General features: G+C 35.9%; 1 long non-coding RNA gene and 1 pseudogene across 2 annotated transcripts; one reads left to right on the top strand and one right to left on the bottom strand.

Moving 5' to 3' along the window:
* Window positions 1-509: 509 nt before the first annotated feature.
* Window positions 510-6,305, top strand: LOC120340083 (uncharacterized; annotated as a pseudogene).
* A 7,373-nt stretch (window positions 6,306-13,678) lies between these two features.
* Window positions 13,679-16,051, bottom strand: LOC144420765 (uncharacterized). Of its 2 annotated transcripts, XR_013474731.1 has the most exons (4): window positions 15,930-16,051; window positions 15,620-15,715; window positions 14,191-14,268; window positions 13,679-14,021 (listed from the first exon to the last, which is right to left on the bottom strand). It is a non-coding gene; the product is annotated as an uncharacterized LOC144420765 (long non-coding RNA). The 2 variants fall into 2 exon arrangements; XR_013474730.1 differs by having other exon boundaries at window positions 13,679-14,268.
* Between the last annotated feature and the right edge of the window lie 2,214 nt (window positions 16,052-18,265).

The raw sequence follows: 18,265 nt of genomic DNA, 5'->3' as shown, positions 1-18,265 counted from the left end.
AGTAATTGTTTACGGAAACGATTTGCTGTACACTACAGTAATTTTTGTCTCAAGCTGGGTGGCAAATGAAGGTGCCACACATCTATTAAGTGTTGAATCGGGAGACAAATTGTTGTGTGTAGCAGTGCAATAATCAGTATATTGAAATACTATAAATCCAATCACTAGTTAAGACGCTTTGATCGTGGCGTCAGTAAATGGTTCATCCAGCACCAGTACTAGCAGCAAAACTGAAGTAGAGGCAGAAGACATTTTATCACCGAGGACCTTGACTGATGGAATTTCAGAACTGGTACAGCCCAGAGCTGAAGGTGGCAAGCATCCACAGAAAACTGCTGTTGTCAAGATTTCTGCAGGTGATAAAATCAAGGCTCAGTTTGTTGAAATGCTGGATTTTCTAAAAAAAAGCATTGAAAGGTGCAGAGGGCTACTTTTATGCTGTGATGATAAACAGAAAATTAAAGACATGTTTGTCAAAGTTATTGATGATCAAAGTTCATTGGAGCATATTTTTCGCGGAATGAAAAATTGTATTTCACATGATGAATTGAAATTATTCGAGAATCAACGTATCGAAGTTACCAATGTCATTGAACACGTGACGCATGAAGTTGAAGAACAATAGAAATCAATAAAGAATTTTGAGACAAGATCACATAACTCATCTAGGGGGAGCAAATTAACCAGGAAAAGTGACATTTCTAAAATTTCAGCCAAATCGAACTTAGAACAATTGCATGAAGCAAGTAAAACTTCGGCATTGCTAAAAGCAAAGTTGAATTTTATGGCGAAAGAACATAATGCTGAACGACAAGAAAACGATGCCCACTTTGAACGAGAACGCTTAGCATTACAGAGGAAGATAGCAGAAAACGAAGTTTGTTTAGAAGCTTGCTTCAAAATGGAAAAGGTGCGAAATCCATTCGGATTAGATGGAGACTTAATTGAACATTCAGGGCTTCAAGAAATTCGTGAGTCTTTACCTGTTTCTAATTTGTGTGATAAGATGCAAAGTTTTTATCAATCTATTGTTTCCGACATGCCATTTGTATCCAGGCCACTCAATACTAATTTAAATAACAATGTTACCACTAACGGTGTTAATTTTAATGTGCCAATTTCATGTTATAATTTCTTTGTGCCCCCTGATATCACGCAAACTGTCAACCCTCCTGTTGTCCTAGCCCAACCACCACAAATCCAACACATTGGTGGTGTCGGTCAGTCCAGTCTTGATCTTGCCCAGAGTTTGCTTTCTGCCCAAAGATTGCCAAATATTAAAGTTTGGAAATTCAGTGGTGACCCTTTGGATTATCCACTATGGGAGTCTTCGTTCATTGCTCTGGTAGAGCAAAGGGTAAGGAATACTTTTGAGAAGATGAATTTGCTTCGGCAATATTTGACAGAGGGTCCTTTGAAGTGGGTATTTTCTTGTAAATACTGAGGATGCCTATGAAAAAGCTAAATCAGAGCTTAAAAGTAGGTATGGGAATGACAATGTTGTGGGCACAGCTTTTCTTTATAAGCTGAAAAAGTGGCCAGATATATATACGAATGTGTCCCAAGGTCTGAGGGAATTTTCTGATTTCTTGGAGAAAGTAAAGGAAACCAAGAAAAAGGTAATGGAATTAAATAATCTTGATTTTGCTAGCACCCATACAGAAATTGTAGACAAATCGCCAGATGAAATTTACGATCTCTGGAAATAGCCAGATGAAATTTACGATCTCTGGAAATATCAAGTATTTGATCACAAAAGGGAAACGGGTAACCCTAAGTCGTATCCTCCTTTTGGATTTTGTTGATTTTATCAAGAGGGAGGCCGATGTAAGGAATCTGCCTGAATTTCAAGGTTCGGACAGAGACCGAAAAACCCATAGATATACGCGTGTTTCACGTAATGAATCGCGCAAACCAAGTAAGTTTGCTTCTTTCAATACCAATGTCAAAGTGCCTAATTGTATTTTTTGTGAAGAGAATCATGATGTCACTGAATATGATAGGTTTCTCAAACAGCCACATTATAAGCGAAAAGTAGTTTTTCGCAAACACAGACTTTGTTATGGATGTGGTAAGAAAACCTCCAGAGAGCATGGTGTTAAAACTTGTAAGCATAGAGCTAAGTGTAAAACTTGTGGTAAATTGCATTTATCTTGTCTTCACATTGGTGAAGAACAGCATGGCCAAACTGTTTCAATGTGTGTTGATGTTTGTACTGTGCCTGATCAGTATGATGGCACAGACAATTCAATGATTGTGCCTGTGTGGATTAGAGCTAAGTCTAATCCTAATGTAGAAATATTGGCATATTGTGTGTTGGATGGTCAATCTAATTCAAGTTTTATAACTGAATGCCTCTGAACGTTTGGGTTTGAGTGGTTGTGATACTCAGATTTCATTGTCCACCATGAGTGGACGTCATATTATTCCCTGCAAGAAATTTCATTATTCCCTGCAAGAAATTTCAGAATATCGAAATTATGAGTTATGACCGTTAGGAAATTGTTTTTGCACCCACGGTATTTTCACGAATTGAGATACCAGTTTGTTGTTCCCAGATTCCTAAAGTAGAAGTTTGCCAAAAGTGGGATCATCTGAAGGATATTTCTGATAAAGCTTGTGGCCATATTTTTCTAATTTAGAGGTCTCTGTCTTGCTTGGTAATAATGTTCCTAAAGCTATCAGGCCTAGGAATATTGTGATGAAGGGTGATAATGATCCTTATGCTCAGCAATCTGTACCTGGCTGGGGTGTGATTGGGAATGTGTGTAAAGATGAGCTTGAGAGGTTGAATGATTCTATGTCCTTTGTTTCCAATAACATATTGGTAATGGAAAACAAATGTTCACCTTTTGTTTTCGCTTCCAAGTCCAAAGAAGTAATAAATCCTCAACAGGTAAGATCAATGTTTGAGATGAACTTTGCTGAACATAGCAGGAAAGATGTACCACTTTCTGTCGATGATCAGAAATTCATTAAGATACTCACGAATGGTATTACCAGATCGGAAGATGGGCATCATGAAATGCCACTTCCATTGCGTAATGAACCAATTTTTCTTCCCAATAATAAGCCCTTAGCCGGGAAGCGTGCGCTTCAGTTGAAAAGGCGGCTACTCAGAGACCAAAAGTTCAAAGAGGACTATTTGGAGTTTATGGGCAGTATTGTTGAGAATTGGGCAGAAAGGGTCCCGGAGTGTGAGTTATGTGTCGATGATGGTATGATAAATTATGTTCCACATTTGGGTGTATATCATCAAAAGAAACCTTATCAGATCAGAGCTGTCTTTGATTGTTCTGCTGTGTGTGGTGGGGTGTCACAGAATGATTATCTTTTGCAGGGTCCTATTCTTATGAATGGTATGTTGGGTATTTTGTGCAGATTCAGAAAAGAGAGCATTGCTCTCATGACTGATATAAAAGCTATGTTTCACCAATTTTATGTTAGCAAGCCCTATAGAAATTTTCTAAGATTTCTTTGGTGGGACAATGGGGACATTAAAAATGGTGGTTTGCTAGAATACCGACTTAAAGTCCATATTTTCCGTGCAGTCAGTTCTCCCGACTGTTCTAATTTTGGCCTTAAAGAGGGGTTGTGATGATGGAGAATTAGAATTTGGGAGTAATGCTGCTAATTTTGTTAGAAATGAATTTATGTAGATGATGGCCTTATTTCAAGAGATTCTGTTTCTGATGTCGTTTCACTTGTGCGAGACAGTAAACGTTTGTGTGCGAAGGCTGGTTTGAAATTGTGTAAATTTATTTCTAACAATCGTGAAGTGATGGATATTATTCCTTCAGATGAAAGAGCAAAAGGTATGAAGGGACTTGATCCTCATACTGATCCTCTTCCAATAGAAAGGGCTCTTGGAGTGATATGGTGTGTTGAAAATGATGAACTCCAGTTTCGTATAGAGTTGAAAGATATGCCTGTCACTAGGAGAGGCATTCTGTCGACTGTAAGTAAGTTCAGTCTATGACCCTCTTGGATTTGTGGCGCCTGTTATTCTGGAAGGAAAAATAATCCTTCAATCATTGTGTAAGGATGTCTCTGGATGGGATGACCCCATACCGAATGATTTGAGAATGCGATGGTTGAAATGGCGTGATGAGATATTTTGTATTGAAAATTTGAGAGTTCGTAGATGTTTCAAAAAACCTGATTTTGGGAAAGTAAAATTAGTTGAGTATCATCATTTTTCAGATGCCTCGGACATTGCATATGGTAAGTGTTCGTATGTGAGATTGATTGATGTGAATGATGATGTTTGTTGTTCCCTTATTATTGGCAAATCGAGAGTAGCTCCTCTAAAACATGTAACTATTCCTCGTTTGGAATTGAATGCTGCAGTAATATCTGCACGAATGAGAAATGTTTTTGCATGATGAGTTGCAGTATAAAAATGTGACTGAATATTTTTGGGTGGACAGTATGATTGTTTTGGGATGTTAAGAATGAGTCCAAGAGGTTTCATGTTTATGTTGCCAATCGTGTTCAGACCATACATAATTATACAAATTCAGACTCCTGGCATCATGTTTCGTCCTCTTACAATCCAAGTGATGATGCCAGTAGAGGGTTATCTGCAAAAGATTTGTCCAGTGATTGTCGCTGGATAAATGGTCCTGAATTTCTCCGTGTGAAAGGTGTGTATTGTCCACCGAATGTAGTGTTTGAGCCGAATGAAACTGTTGTTACAGAATTGCAACAAGAAATGAGAAAATCTACTGTCTTTAAGACTCAAACTTCGGTTATGCTTGACCAAGTCAATATTGGCATCGATAGACTTTGTGTATTTTCATCATGGTTCAGAGCAACTAGAGCTGTTGCTAACTGTATTCGTTATATTGACAAGCTTAAGCATTTGCCTTGTAGAAACCTAACCTCTGAACACATCAGAAATGCAGAGACTGTCATATTGAGGTCTTCGCAAATGAATCATTTCGGTTCAGAGATTAATGCATTAAGACTTAATTCGGTGAAAACACCGTCATTGGATAAGCCATCCTTATCTGGTGAAAAGAAGCGAACAATCAAGAGAAACAGTCAGTTGTACAAACTGAATCCTATGCTAGATCAACAGGATCTAGTAAGAGTTGGTGGTCGGATTGTGAATTGTGATGAAAGATTTGAGGTTAAACATCCGATCATTCTGCCCAAAAAGTCTCTTGTTACCGATTTGATAGTAAGGCATTTTCACAACCATGTTAATCATATGGGCCGTTATACTACTTTGAATTGTATTCGTCAGAATGGATTTTGGATTATAAATGGGCATTCTGTTGTTTCACAGGCTATTAATAATTGTGCTTTTTGCAGAAAATTGAGAGGTTCTTTGCAGAACCAAAAAAATGGCTGATTTGCCTGATGATAGGTTGATGCCCATGCCCCCTTTACCTTTTCAGGTTGTGATGTTTTTGGGGTTTATGAGATAAAAGGATAGACGTTCGAATTTGAAACGTTATTGTGTTCTATTTACCTGCATGTCCTCAAGAGCGATTCATCTTGAATCGCTGAATTCACTTAGTACTGATTCTGTTATTAATGCTTTAAAAAGGTTTTTGGCTCGCAGGGGTCCTATTTCACAATTGCGTTGGGATTGTGGAACCAACTTTGTTGGTGCCAATAACGAGTTGAAAAGGGCATTGTTGGAAATGAATCATGATAAAATTAAGAACTTTCTTTTACAGAAAAAATGTGACTTTTTTGAATTTAAATTTACAGTTCCCTCAGCAAGTCACATGTCTGGTGTTATAGAAAGGCAAATAAGAACAGTAAAATCTGCTCTTGAGCCTTTGATGATACAGTTTGGACATATTTTATGTGATGAGTCCTACAGGACTTTTTTGACTGAAGTAGAATGCATTGTTAATGCAAGGCCACTCTCTGTTGAGAGCATCAATGATGCTACTGCACCGGATCCACTCACACGTAGTCATATTCTAACTTTGAAATCTAGAGTTCTATTACCCCCTCCAGGTGTATTTCAGATGGGTGATAGATATTTAATTCGTCGTTGGCGTAGAGTACAATACCTTGCCAATGAATTTTGGAACAGATGGAGAAAGGAATGCCTTTCTTCTCTGCAATCCAGAAATAAATGGGTTAATAAAAAGCCCAATGTCCAAGTGGGTCATATTGTGCTCATTGCTGACGAGTCATTACCCAGAAATTTGGGGAGAGTTGCAAGGGTTACCACTGTTTTTCCGGGCAAAGATAATTTGCTTAGGAGGGTCAGCCTAGCAGTGGCGACTAGAGATTTGGACAAGGCTGGCAAACGGTTGCATGAAATCTCCTATTTGTAGAGGCCCATTCATAAGCTAGTACTTTTACTGCGTATTAGAGATTAGATGGTCTTCCATAACTTTCCCACTTCTGACAGTAAAAGTGTGATATTTGGAGTTTTTTGGTGAACTATTTGGCGTACCTTTCAATGTGTTTTGATGATTATATCATGTGCTAATTTGGGTGACCGTACATTTGAACCCATGCGTATATCCACTGGTTCAATCTATATGCGGGTGCTAAAACTCATGGGTTAGGGTTAGTATGGGTTTAACTATCCGTGAAACAAAAAAAATTCCATAGGTGCAATAGCATACAGGTGCAATTGTCATGGGTTCAAATGTACGTGGGTTCAAATGTAATGGAACCGCTAATTTGACATTACTATTCTGAGAAACGATATAGGTTTACTGAATTGTATCTTTCGAGATAGTTAAAGTTGTGTGTGAAATATGGGGATTCCCCGAAAGGGAGTCTTAATCACTCAGTTTCTCACTATCGTGATTTCAAATATTTTGTGCTATAAATATTGTGATATTTAACTCAATTTCATTGTGAAATTATGTGTTTGTCCTAATTTGGTATTTTAGGTTTTGTGAAACTCCTTTTTGTTGGGAACAAAAGTAGTTTCAGGGGAGCCATGTAATGGTCATTGATTCACGAAGTGCATAATTGGCACACGTACCCATGGGTTTATGTCCACTAGGTGCTGCGAGAGAGTAGTCACCTTCTGACTTTGGGATAGTACCACGTGCTGTTCACTTGTGTTCTCGACGTACTGCGCGTTAGGCTAATTGCCCCGTCTGCCGTTCTTGGTTAGTTCTGACTCTCTTAACATGGACTTGTATTTGTAATTGATTCGTGTTTCTGTAGGTGTAATTATTATGTTTTCTTAATGTTTAGAAATCTATTGGTACTGCATTTGTTTATACCCGAGTGATACTATAATTAATTACCGGCTTTTTCGTACCTCACCAACAGTTGGCGAATGTTATTGTGTTCGACCTGATTTTGCAATCCTTGAGCGACTGTTACACGTTTTCCAAGTTATAATACATTTGATTGTATCCGCTCAAGTAGACTGTTATTTATGGGGATTTGGAGAGCACAGGCTGTAATATTCGTTCGTGAAGGTGCTGTCCCGTCAGAGCATAATAAGAAAAAGACCGCGTCCACAAGTTAATTTTTAGTATCAACATCTGTGGCACACTGTGATCCAAGTGGACACCGTTTTAGAGTTGGCACAACGTGACCACCACTACAGCGGTATTTCCACACTATGGCCGCTATGGCCAAACCTATGGCGACTGACTTTTTAGCTGCCACAAACCAATGACGAGCTGCCGTTACCGCGGCAGCAAATTGAAAAGCAATGGCAGGTAAAATTTTGCTGCCGTAACCACGGCACGTGGGCCGTAAAGACAGGGCTGTCCCTTATGGTGACAAATATTGGGTAAGTTGGAACGTTTTTCTTATGGATACAGTTTTGATGGATTTGGGTTTAGAGTTTAAGTAGATATAATTCCGCATGATCAATTGAAATCTGGTATATTAATTTGTGCATTAATTTGTACATTAATTTGTGTAAGAGATGCCGCGGTTCGTTCGTGGCAGGAGCTGCCATGAAGTGGTAAGAACTGCGCCTCTAGAGATTTGGGTGCTCTCGTAGTATTCGTACTAAGATGGCGCACAACCTGAACATAGTATGTGTACCAGGTTAGAATTAGCAGGTTGTGCGCCATCTTGGTACGAATATTGCGGAAGCGTCGATATTTGAATAATGGCGAGTCTAGTCTTTGACCTTGTATAATTTTACACATAGCATATTCTAAATTTCTCAAAGAAAATTAAAAAATGACCTTCAGAAGAGCTACAAGCGGCAGTTTGAAGTGATATACATTTGATTTGCTCTGTTTGATTAAGGCAACCCTCTCACTGGGTTAGGCCCTCGATAGCGAAGGAATCTGAAGAAAACGAATAACAAAGACGATGAGCCACGCCGCCGCCGCATCCTCGACTCCTGCCACAGATGAAGTTTACTTAACACCATCCCGACCTCGGACGCTCTTCCTGAAGATCGACGAAGACATGGATTTCCGACATCAGAAGGACGTGCGACTTGCTGAAACAACAGAGCAGAACCAGAATGACGCGCAACCTGCCGAAACAACAGAGCAGAGCCAGGATGTTGCACAAACCGCTGTATCATCTTACGAGGTAGGTGTATTTTCTTCTGACTCTGAATTAATTGCCTAAAAGAATTAAAAGACTGGTCGGAATGTGAAGATGTCGACAACGTCGTGAGTTCAATCAAAACTCCATCAACACAACGGCTATCGAGACCAAGGCAAGTCTACAGATTGAAGGAGTCCCAACTATTGGCAACACGCCATTCCATCCCTTTTCAAAGGGCAATTCTTACATCAAAGTAAGGATTAATAACTTTGAGTCTTGCGACACCAGGTCTTTGTCGGTTTGCGAAACAACACCGCAAGCAACGACATCTGCACCAGAGAATTTTGAGTCGAATCTACCGCCGCCAATTGTGAATCTTACAGAGGAGAATAACAAAAGAACCAGAAAAGACAGAACAACATCCACAGAATCCTTAACATCTGAATCAATCGTCAAAAGAAAATACGATAAAAAAAAAGTAACTAACAAGTTTCGGCTCCATGTAATCAAACTTCTCTGATGTCACTTATTTCGGTTCTTTGGACATGTCATTAATCAATTCGGCTTCTCAAAACTCTTGTAAATAAAACGACCATTTGCCGGCGTGAAACCTCAACTCAGTAAATACCATCTCACATATAGCGAATGTGATGGACAGGAAGCTTACCACATTACGTGGTATAAAAATGTTGATCTCTATTACAAAGAGAGTTGATTCAAAAACTTCCGTCGGCATAGTCTTGGTATGAAAGCATTTGGGCTGGATTCCAGACTTGTCGTCCTGATTCGTGAACAGAAAAAAAAAATAATAATATACATTTGAGGCTTATCAATGCCACATGGATGTCAAAAGTTAGTGATTGACTTCTACCAACGAAAAATCCAGAGCAACTCTTGCAATAAAACAGTTATATGAAAAGAAATATTCAAGGCGGATAGTAACTATTAAATAGCATAATTACGGTTGAATAGGGTAATTCTAGAATCTAGATCCATCAATTATATCAGTGCTAAAGAAACACGTATGATGTTAGTGGAAATGTTTTCATTAAAAATTTATTTGTGCAGTGCTGTATTATTGCTGTTGGGTGTCTTCCCGTCGCGATCGAAACGGCTTTTCTGAACATGCTGAAACCGCGGACAGTGGTCACGTGACTGCCTGACAATTTCTTTGTTTCGAGACATCGTCGCGTTACGTAGTGTACTTGAAACCGCGATTCGTTTGACGCGTCGAGTAAAGGCCCATCACGGAACTCCCCGTCGCACTTGCGGGTTTTCCGGAGAGCATTCGTTCAGTTGGAACCCATTCTTCAGAATTTGTAAAATAATTTATATTAGTTTTTCGGATATCATCGGTAAACTATTCCAAGAATCGCATTTATACAACAACTAAATCTTTTTATTCAGTTTTATATTTCACTAAAACGACATCTATTTACGGACGGAAAATGTGAATTGTATAAAGTGCAATTAGTTCAAACTTACCAAATAGTCGAATTTAGTTTTAAAACATGTCCACTTCCAGCCGGAGAGAAAAAGAAAGAAAATTATCTGAAAAAAATGCAATATTTGTTCTGGCCATAATGATATCCAGTTTTGAAGTATCCAAATGAGTTTCACCTTGATGTTGCATGCATTCATTTTTCTTCCACGCTAATGCATTTAAATTTTGCATCGGAAACAATGCTCAGTTATCAATGTAGTTTAAATGAATTTTTATAAAAAGAAATTTCACGAAACTTTACTAAGAAACTACGTGGATGTTGAATGACTTGATCAAAAAAAAATTGATAAAAAGACGAAACCAAATGGCAACCTGCTAACTCTAACATGGTACACATCCTATTTTCAGGTTTTGCGCCATCTTGGTACGAATACTATGGGAGCACTAATTTTGTTTTGTCTTCTAGCCTTACATTACCGCACTTTTAATTTCTTCTGAAATATTTAAGCACGAATTATTTGAAGTCAATCTAGATTGTAGAGGTTGTCAACAAAACTTCTATTCTGAAAATATTTTTTGAATTTTTGAAATTAGTATTATTTTTGAATTCCCATCGATGATTGTTTATACAGTTATAGCTAATACAAACTGAGCACTAATACTTACCGAAACTGACTGAAAAGCAATTCTGACACTTTTTCCAACTAAAAATTTTTTCAACGCCAAAGTAAAAAAATAGGTTATTTTTATGATATTAACTGGCATGGTATAAAAACACTGTTTTTCAATTTCGAACAATGTTACGTCAATTTTTAAATAATATTTACAAATAGCAAAAATATTGCGTAATTTACAAAAAAAGAAATCTACAAAATTAAAAAAAAATCGCTAAATTAATTTTCTGAAATAAAGTTATTTAAAGAGTTAAGTCTAAGTCTAAAAACCCCGACAATATTAAACGTAATTTGAATTCACAACTTTCATAATAATTAAGTATGATATTAAATTCAGAAAGAACAGAAACAGCTGTTTTCAATGCCAACATCCCTGCTAGATTCATGTTCTATAAGCTTTGGCGACCAAGTTGCGGTTGGTGCGCGATTTGTAATTGTTTCGATTTCTACGTTATTACTTTCAATTATATAAGAATTACAATTTATAATTATAAATACCTTGTCTGTATTCCTTGACTTTACCCTAGAGGATCGGCCCGCACATAAATGGCTAACCCGTGTCATAATTTGGGATTATGGCTAAATTAAATGTATTTTTGGGGGTCAATAGTATTTCATAGTGGTCTGCATGTGAACAAAACCAATTTCAAAACTCAAAATGTTTGAGTTTAAATTATCCATGCTTGATCCGAGTGTTCTTAATTACGGTGACGTCATCATATTTTTTTTATGTATAATTTTTATTTTGCAACAAGGTCAATTTTATTTGTATGAGTATTCCAAAGCTTAAAAATTAACAAAGAATCTGTTGTTAGTTGAAAACGAAGTATTTTGAACGCGCGAGCAACGTTCTCCGGCTCCTAATAAACAAACAAAGATACCAGACAGCACGCGATCAAATGCCCTTCGATAAAACGAATATCACTTCACTTACAAATCCCAGTCTTGTTTTATTTTGAAGGTGACGTAGAGCTCTTCTAAAAGAGAACTCTTCCTCTCGCATATCAATCACGTGTCGACCACAGCGTTAAAAGTGAGAAACTTTTTCTCGAAATTTTTTGAAATTTCTCTCTCCTAACCGTCGTACGGCCGTACACATTGTCGCTACGTAACTTAGGCGCGTTTTAGTGGGAAGCGACGAAAATAAGCTTTTTAGGGACACATTAATGATGCTTTGGCATTTTTGGTTGGTGAAATATTAAAAAGGGGTGTCAAAATGACCCAGGGACACCCGAGATCACCATCTACTTTATTGTTTTTCGATTGGAAAAAATTAACATTTGTTTGATTTTCTTGTGATATCTGTCAACGACATTTCTGTGCCGATAATATTGTTAGGAATATTCCGATTTGTATCCCAGCCCTGATATTCCTATCAATGATTCTTATATCAGTCAGCTCAACTAAAGCAAGTGGTATGCATTTTCCCAATTGAAAAATATTAACGCAATAATAAAAACGAGAATACATTTTATGATATTTATTGTTATATGATTTGAAGATATGTTAAAATAACTAAAAACAAGTCATTAACAATCTAACTTTACAAAGTAACTATAGGGCATGCACAGAAAATGAATGATAATATTTTCAAACTTGTGAACAAAGCATTGGGGGCCTAATTCTCGGTGGGTGCATCAGCATGCAACAGATCATTGGTTAATTTGGAAATGATTTCCGAAGCCATTGAATCAACTTTTTTTTTTATTTTGTGCTTCGATGATGAATCTCTGTGTCAATTGATCGAGAAGACCATCACGATTTGGCTGTTTTAAAGCGTTATCTGTTTTGTATTTACGATAAATCCAAAAAATGCCATATGCACATATAACGACGAGACAGCCTGCTGCAACGCATCCAAGCACGATAGCTGGAGCTGGACCAACAGCTCCTCCGACTCCTGCCAAGCTCACCCGTAATTGTGGTAAAATTGCTTCGCCTCCAATTATTAATGCTTGATGCACAGCAGCAGTAGCAGCACCTCCAATTACCACTCCTGCTCCGCCACTCGCAGCAACTCTTCTCGCCACTCTAATCAGTCTTTTTGACTTGGCCTGTTAGACCCATTTTCGATAGCACTCGAGAGCTTCAGCGTTCCCATTAAGTCTCTTCTCCATTCCTTTTGTCAAGCTGTCTATGAAGCTGAAGACAGCTTTCCGAAAAACACAAAAATTAAAATTTATCAAAGAAAATTATATTGCTCCTTTTATCTCGCTATGATTTATATTACCGATACTAATAATACTAGTAATACCTTACACTGATTGCAAAACTAGAATTATTCAGTTTTAATCAAAATTAAAATTGCGTTGCGCTTTTCACAAATCAATCATGTACACACTTTGAAATGTCGATTTTTAAATCATATTTGTTTAATCTACTTTTTTTATTCGAAAACAAGTCAGCCATTGTCGAATACATGAGCACTAAGATCGAGAATTGGTACTGCGTACAATTTAGTACCAATATAGCCCGAAAGAACTCATCGAAGTGAAATAAAACAGCAAACTTTCGAATAAATTATCGAGCACATCATTAAATAAGATAAATAGTCTTCTATATTGCCTTCAACCACTAAAACTTCTTGATACTTTTAAATTGATTTATCATTTAGTTGCAAATATTTAACAAAATCCTATAAAACAACTCAGATAAAATGTACACAAAACGATTATGTTCTACATTACGTTAAATTATTTGACTTACTTCTCCTCCCAATTGTTTGAATAAAATGTCAGGATGCTGAAAAAAGAGATTAAAAAAAATTTGAATTTCCAGCAAATATTCAATGCACAATTTCTTAAATGAATTTTATCTATTTCGTTCATTTTTTAATAAAAAAATTTAAGTTTTTTTGTGAACTATTTGGATTTTAGACTAATAAAGCATAAAACTTACTTCAGGGTATGGTTTCAACTCTCCAATTTCCTGTTTGAACTGCTTTTTCAAAAATGCCAATGTTATCCTTGCTTTCTTTTTCCTGAAGACGACAAAATTATTATTAACATCAAATCTCCTGCTTCCAACACGAAAAGTATCATGAACCTTATTGATGTTATAAAAAGAGTTCGATAAGATGTTTATATGACGGAAACAAAGCATAAAGATAAAACTACTCACGATTAAAACAACTACTTCCAGTTTGAGTTAGACGGTAAATTGAAAACAACTTAAATAAACCACGATATCCTGCGACCAAATGCACATACTCTTTTCAATAGATTAAGTTACCGTAGGATTGAGTTAAGAATGTTTGGCAAAGTTTGTACTTAGATATCGACACAAACAATGAAATACTTGAAAAATGCAAACATTTATATAGAAATATTTTTTTATTTTAATGAATAAAAATAACTAATCCAACCAAATCATCTTTTTGCTTCCCCATAGCTTCTGCATGTTCATCACGTTGCCTTTGTAGTTTTTGGTCGTATTTTTTTTTCCTGTTAAAAAGTTAATTTTCCGAATTTTATTTTTTATTTTTGTAAATACGACTTTATCACTTAAAGTCTATAAAATGTGTGGCTGTGGTTTAACATGATGACGAAGAGTACTAAAACTCGTATCTTTCTATTCTAATCGGCATAAGTAAGGCTCAAGTGTAAATCTAACCAAATCTGTTTTTTGTTTTTCCATAGCTTGTGTATGTTCATCACTTTGGTATTGAAATTTCTTGTCGTATCTTTCATCCTATGAAAAAGGTAATTATTTCAGTTTAGGTATATAAATAGGTAATATCATCAAGTCATTGTTTTATTTTTATGTTGCCTATTACTTTGTTCTTGAAACATCATTTTTCTTGAAAATATTTTTTTCTTTTTTTGTCGTTATAAAATAACTTGGTAGTTACTTTTTAAATGTTCAAATTTCAGTTTGTATTAATAGAAAGATATTCATTCCAAGCCTGGGGTAAACGAATTATTTTTTATGTGGAGATATCCGCAAACCTACGCAAAATAGATAACGAGTGAGATATTGTTACGAGCCATGGGTTTAACTAAAATCATACAAGACGCATAGAAAATGAAACGTGTTTATAACTTTATTGATCTGGAGAAAATCCCGTGGACTAACAACCTCAGAAACTTTCTTAGCAGAGATATCCAATTTGATTTTCATTTAAAATGTCACTTAAAACATATTGAAAAGAAAGGATAAAGGTCAATTTGGGGAAAATAACTAATCTATCCTTTCGAGTCTGATATATATTCACAATGTCTGTCAGTCATGTCTCTACAGTAATGAAAAGTAGATATTATAATAATTCTCAGAAAATACAATAAAATAGTTTATATTGCAACTTGGTTCACTAAATTACCGAAAGTTTAGTCAGTATGATAAAAAAGGACGCTTCAGAAATATGTGCATCAATATGGAGGTAACTATTTTTTTCTCCTATCTCACATCAAGCTTTGTAAAGGGGCGGAAGCCTATGGGCAGGGGGTATATTCACTTGACTAACACAGACATTCCCCAAACTCGCAATAGAACTAAAATAAGAAAAATCGGAGTAAATGTGGCCTAACCCTAACGCATACAACAAAGTAGCAAAAAAGTTATTACACTTTAGCAGCATCTCGCGAAAGAAGTAATCAAGGTCATTTAAAAAAATACGTATTTGGTGATTACAGCAAGTTTAAACATAAGACAACTATTTTTATAAGAGGTGCAAAAATTTGCCTAAGAATGTCGGAATAAGCATGTGGTTAACAAGAAAAAGGGAATGATTTGTTTAGTATCGTATGCAGAACTTCAATATTTAATGAAATTTGAGCAAAAAAAAATTTAAATTAGATTTTTTCACCGACTAGAATTTTTGATTGATGATTTAAATTATTTTCTGCAAAAATAAATGAATAACATTAAAATGTAGACATCATTTAGTTTTTGGACCTGACCTTAGTGTTTTTAACTTATAGTTATTATTAGTTATTATTTTCTGCAAAAATAAATGAATAACATTAAAATAGAAAAATCATCCAGTTTTTAAACCTGACCCTAGTGTTTTTAAGTTATAGTCTAATTGATAAATTATATTTACCATTCTTTTCTCCTGTTCATGTAACTTTTGAATCATTAATTTCCACATCTTAGATTCTTCAAAATCACCACTTGGAGGTAAATGCAAAGATCCAACCTAAAATGTCATTAAAATTATTCAAACATAACTGCTCATAAAACTCTAATTAAAACTTGAAGTTTGAACAGAGCTGTTTATGAATTGCTGATGTTTGATATAAATAAAATTGTGATGATTTTTTTTGTCTTGTTAAATGTAAACATTTCGTACTTATTTGAATAAAAAGATGATGCGAAAGAAGTTAAAAAACAACAACATGATTATGAACAACCTGATTATCTTGCACACGTGCCGATTGGGTCAATTCCGCAGACAAAAGTGTTTGTGAAAGGCCAGACATTTTGTTGATATTTTCAGTTACCTATTTATACAAAGCTATACCACTGTAAAAACTGTAAACAGACCAAAATTAATCATTTAAAAATTTTTATATGCAAAACTACATTGATTAATAATCAATATCCTATTTATTTTTATTTTACACATAAATTGAAGCACATACACTATATCCTGATTAGGCTAAAAGGTCACACAAATAGCTCGAGGGTTCACTGAGAAAACTCAACCTGGGACCGAAATTTTGATTGTTCACCACTTACGTGTAACGAATTTATTTAGTTTTATTGATGCTACAAGCATTATTTAATTTTTTTTTGTTTATGTTAATGATTATTAATATTGAAATCGTTAGCCCGATTCGCTCGTTTTTAAGTTCGTTAAAATAATTCTTTGGAACAATCATTAGGGGTAGAAGATTTGAGGTTATGGAAATGGATAGCCTCTTTTTAATACTTCACCAAACATATTCAACGTCGATCGCACATATCAACAAAAAATATAGAAAAACTTCAATGCTTTATCCAACAAATGAAACTGAATGAATATGAACCGCAAGAATATCACGAATTGAATTCGCCATATAATCTGGACATTCAAATACAATTCAATGTTAAGTGGATGACTACCTATTTTTTCCTGAAAGTACTGCTTTTTATTTGCATTTAAAACCAATACATTCTGAAGGGAGTTCACCAGGTATATATATCAGTATGGTGGTGTAAATTTTTTTCTCATTTCCAAAATTCTTTCTTTGTCAAATACTGATAAGGCCATCCTTGTAGTCTAAATATGTGACCATGCCATGTTCGCCACTGAGAAAACAGTTTTATTACTTTTCAAATCATTTGTATTCTTATGCAAAGCAGTTGTATCACAAATATGCAAATACATATTTCATGCTAAAAATACATTTTTAATTCTACGATAAGAAATATTTCTGGCCCCACAGAATTTCCCATCACGAAGCACGTGGGCCCAGGGGTGGGCAACTTCTTTAGTCGGCGGGCCAGGTGTGGTAAAATGAAGTCCTCGGCGGGCCGGATTATAACATGAAGAGTATTCAATATCTTAATCACATATTAGTCGCTAAAGCAAGAAAGAAAAATATAAATCGCGTTTAAAGTAAAGTTTAAACTTTACAAAAAATAGAGACCAAAAAACACATAATGAATTTATCATAATGTACTAATAATGTAATAACTAGTGTAATAATGTAATATCCTAATGTACTGATGTACAGTCAGCGGGACGGTCAAAATCTCGTCGCGGGCCGGACCCGGCCCGCGGGCCGTATGTTGCCCACCCCTGTGTTAGCATATAAATTTACAAAACAGAGTTTTATTTCTGATATGTTCTTTGCACCATAATCAAAGATCAAGTTAACGATTTCAACGAAAAGGTGAAAAAATAATACGATATACCGTATTTGCTCGTTTTGTAGCCCGGGACCATATTTTTTTAACCAAACTCACCAACCGATCCCTTATTAAAACCGGCCCTTATTCAAGCGCGGACGCTTGTTATTTTTAAAGTAAAATTGCGACGCCCTATTAATATTGAAACTACGCACTTGGGCGTCGGGACGCCCAGTTTGAGAACCACGGTGTTAAGTAATCAATGCTATCTCTCATGTAATTGGACGCATGAAGCGTGAGTGTTATCTGCCAGCGCTTAAAATTCAACAGCGTTCTGAACTTTTGACAAAAGCGCTTCTTTTTTCCTATTGTTCTCTATCACTAAAAAAATCAGCTTTTACATAGGGCGGGTATTCAAGCACCGGCCCTTGTTTATTTTTATGTTCTGTTCACACGGGCCCTTAATCAAGATCGGGCGGTAAAACGAGCATATGCGGTATATCAGCCTAAATTTATTTATGATCAAAATACCAATATAACATTATATTTTTTTTCATCAATATCCGATTAAGAAAGCTTTATCTTAATCTGGAACATTGTCTCTCACCTATGGGTGGCCAACCAAAGCTGAGTCGCGACATTATTCTTTTGCGTCGCAGGTTTTTTCAAAAAAAGGTTTATGACATTATCGATTCAGCTTCTAGTTAATTTTATTGTTTATTTCATATCGGAAATTAAAATACTGTTCAGTACAAATTGTATATATGGGAAAGATCACTGCTTAAAACTTGACAGCAGCTTTGGGCACTACATGTCGTTAGCGTTTGAGCGCTTCTGATCTAAGATATAACATATTTATCAAAAAAGAACTATCGACGGCCAATCAAGGATGTACGCGCTGTGTATAATCAAT

The sequence above is a fragment of the Styela clava genome, chromosome 3 (assembly GCF_964204865.1).
Source record: "Styela clava chromosome 3, kaStyClav1.hap1.2, whole genome shotgun sequence".
NCBI lineage: Eukaryota > Metazoa > Chordata > Ascidiacea > Stolidobranchia > Styelidae > Styela > Styela clava.
Note: the sequence above shows the minus strand (reverse complement) of the source record. Positions and strands in the feature narration are given on the sequence as shown.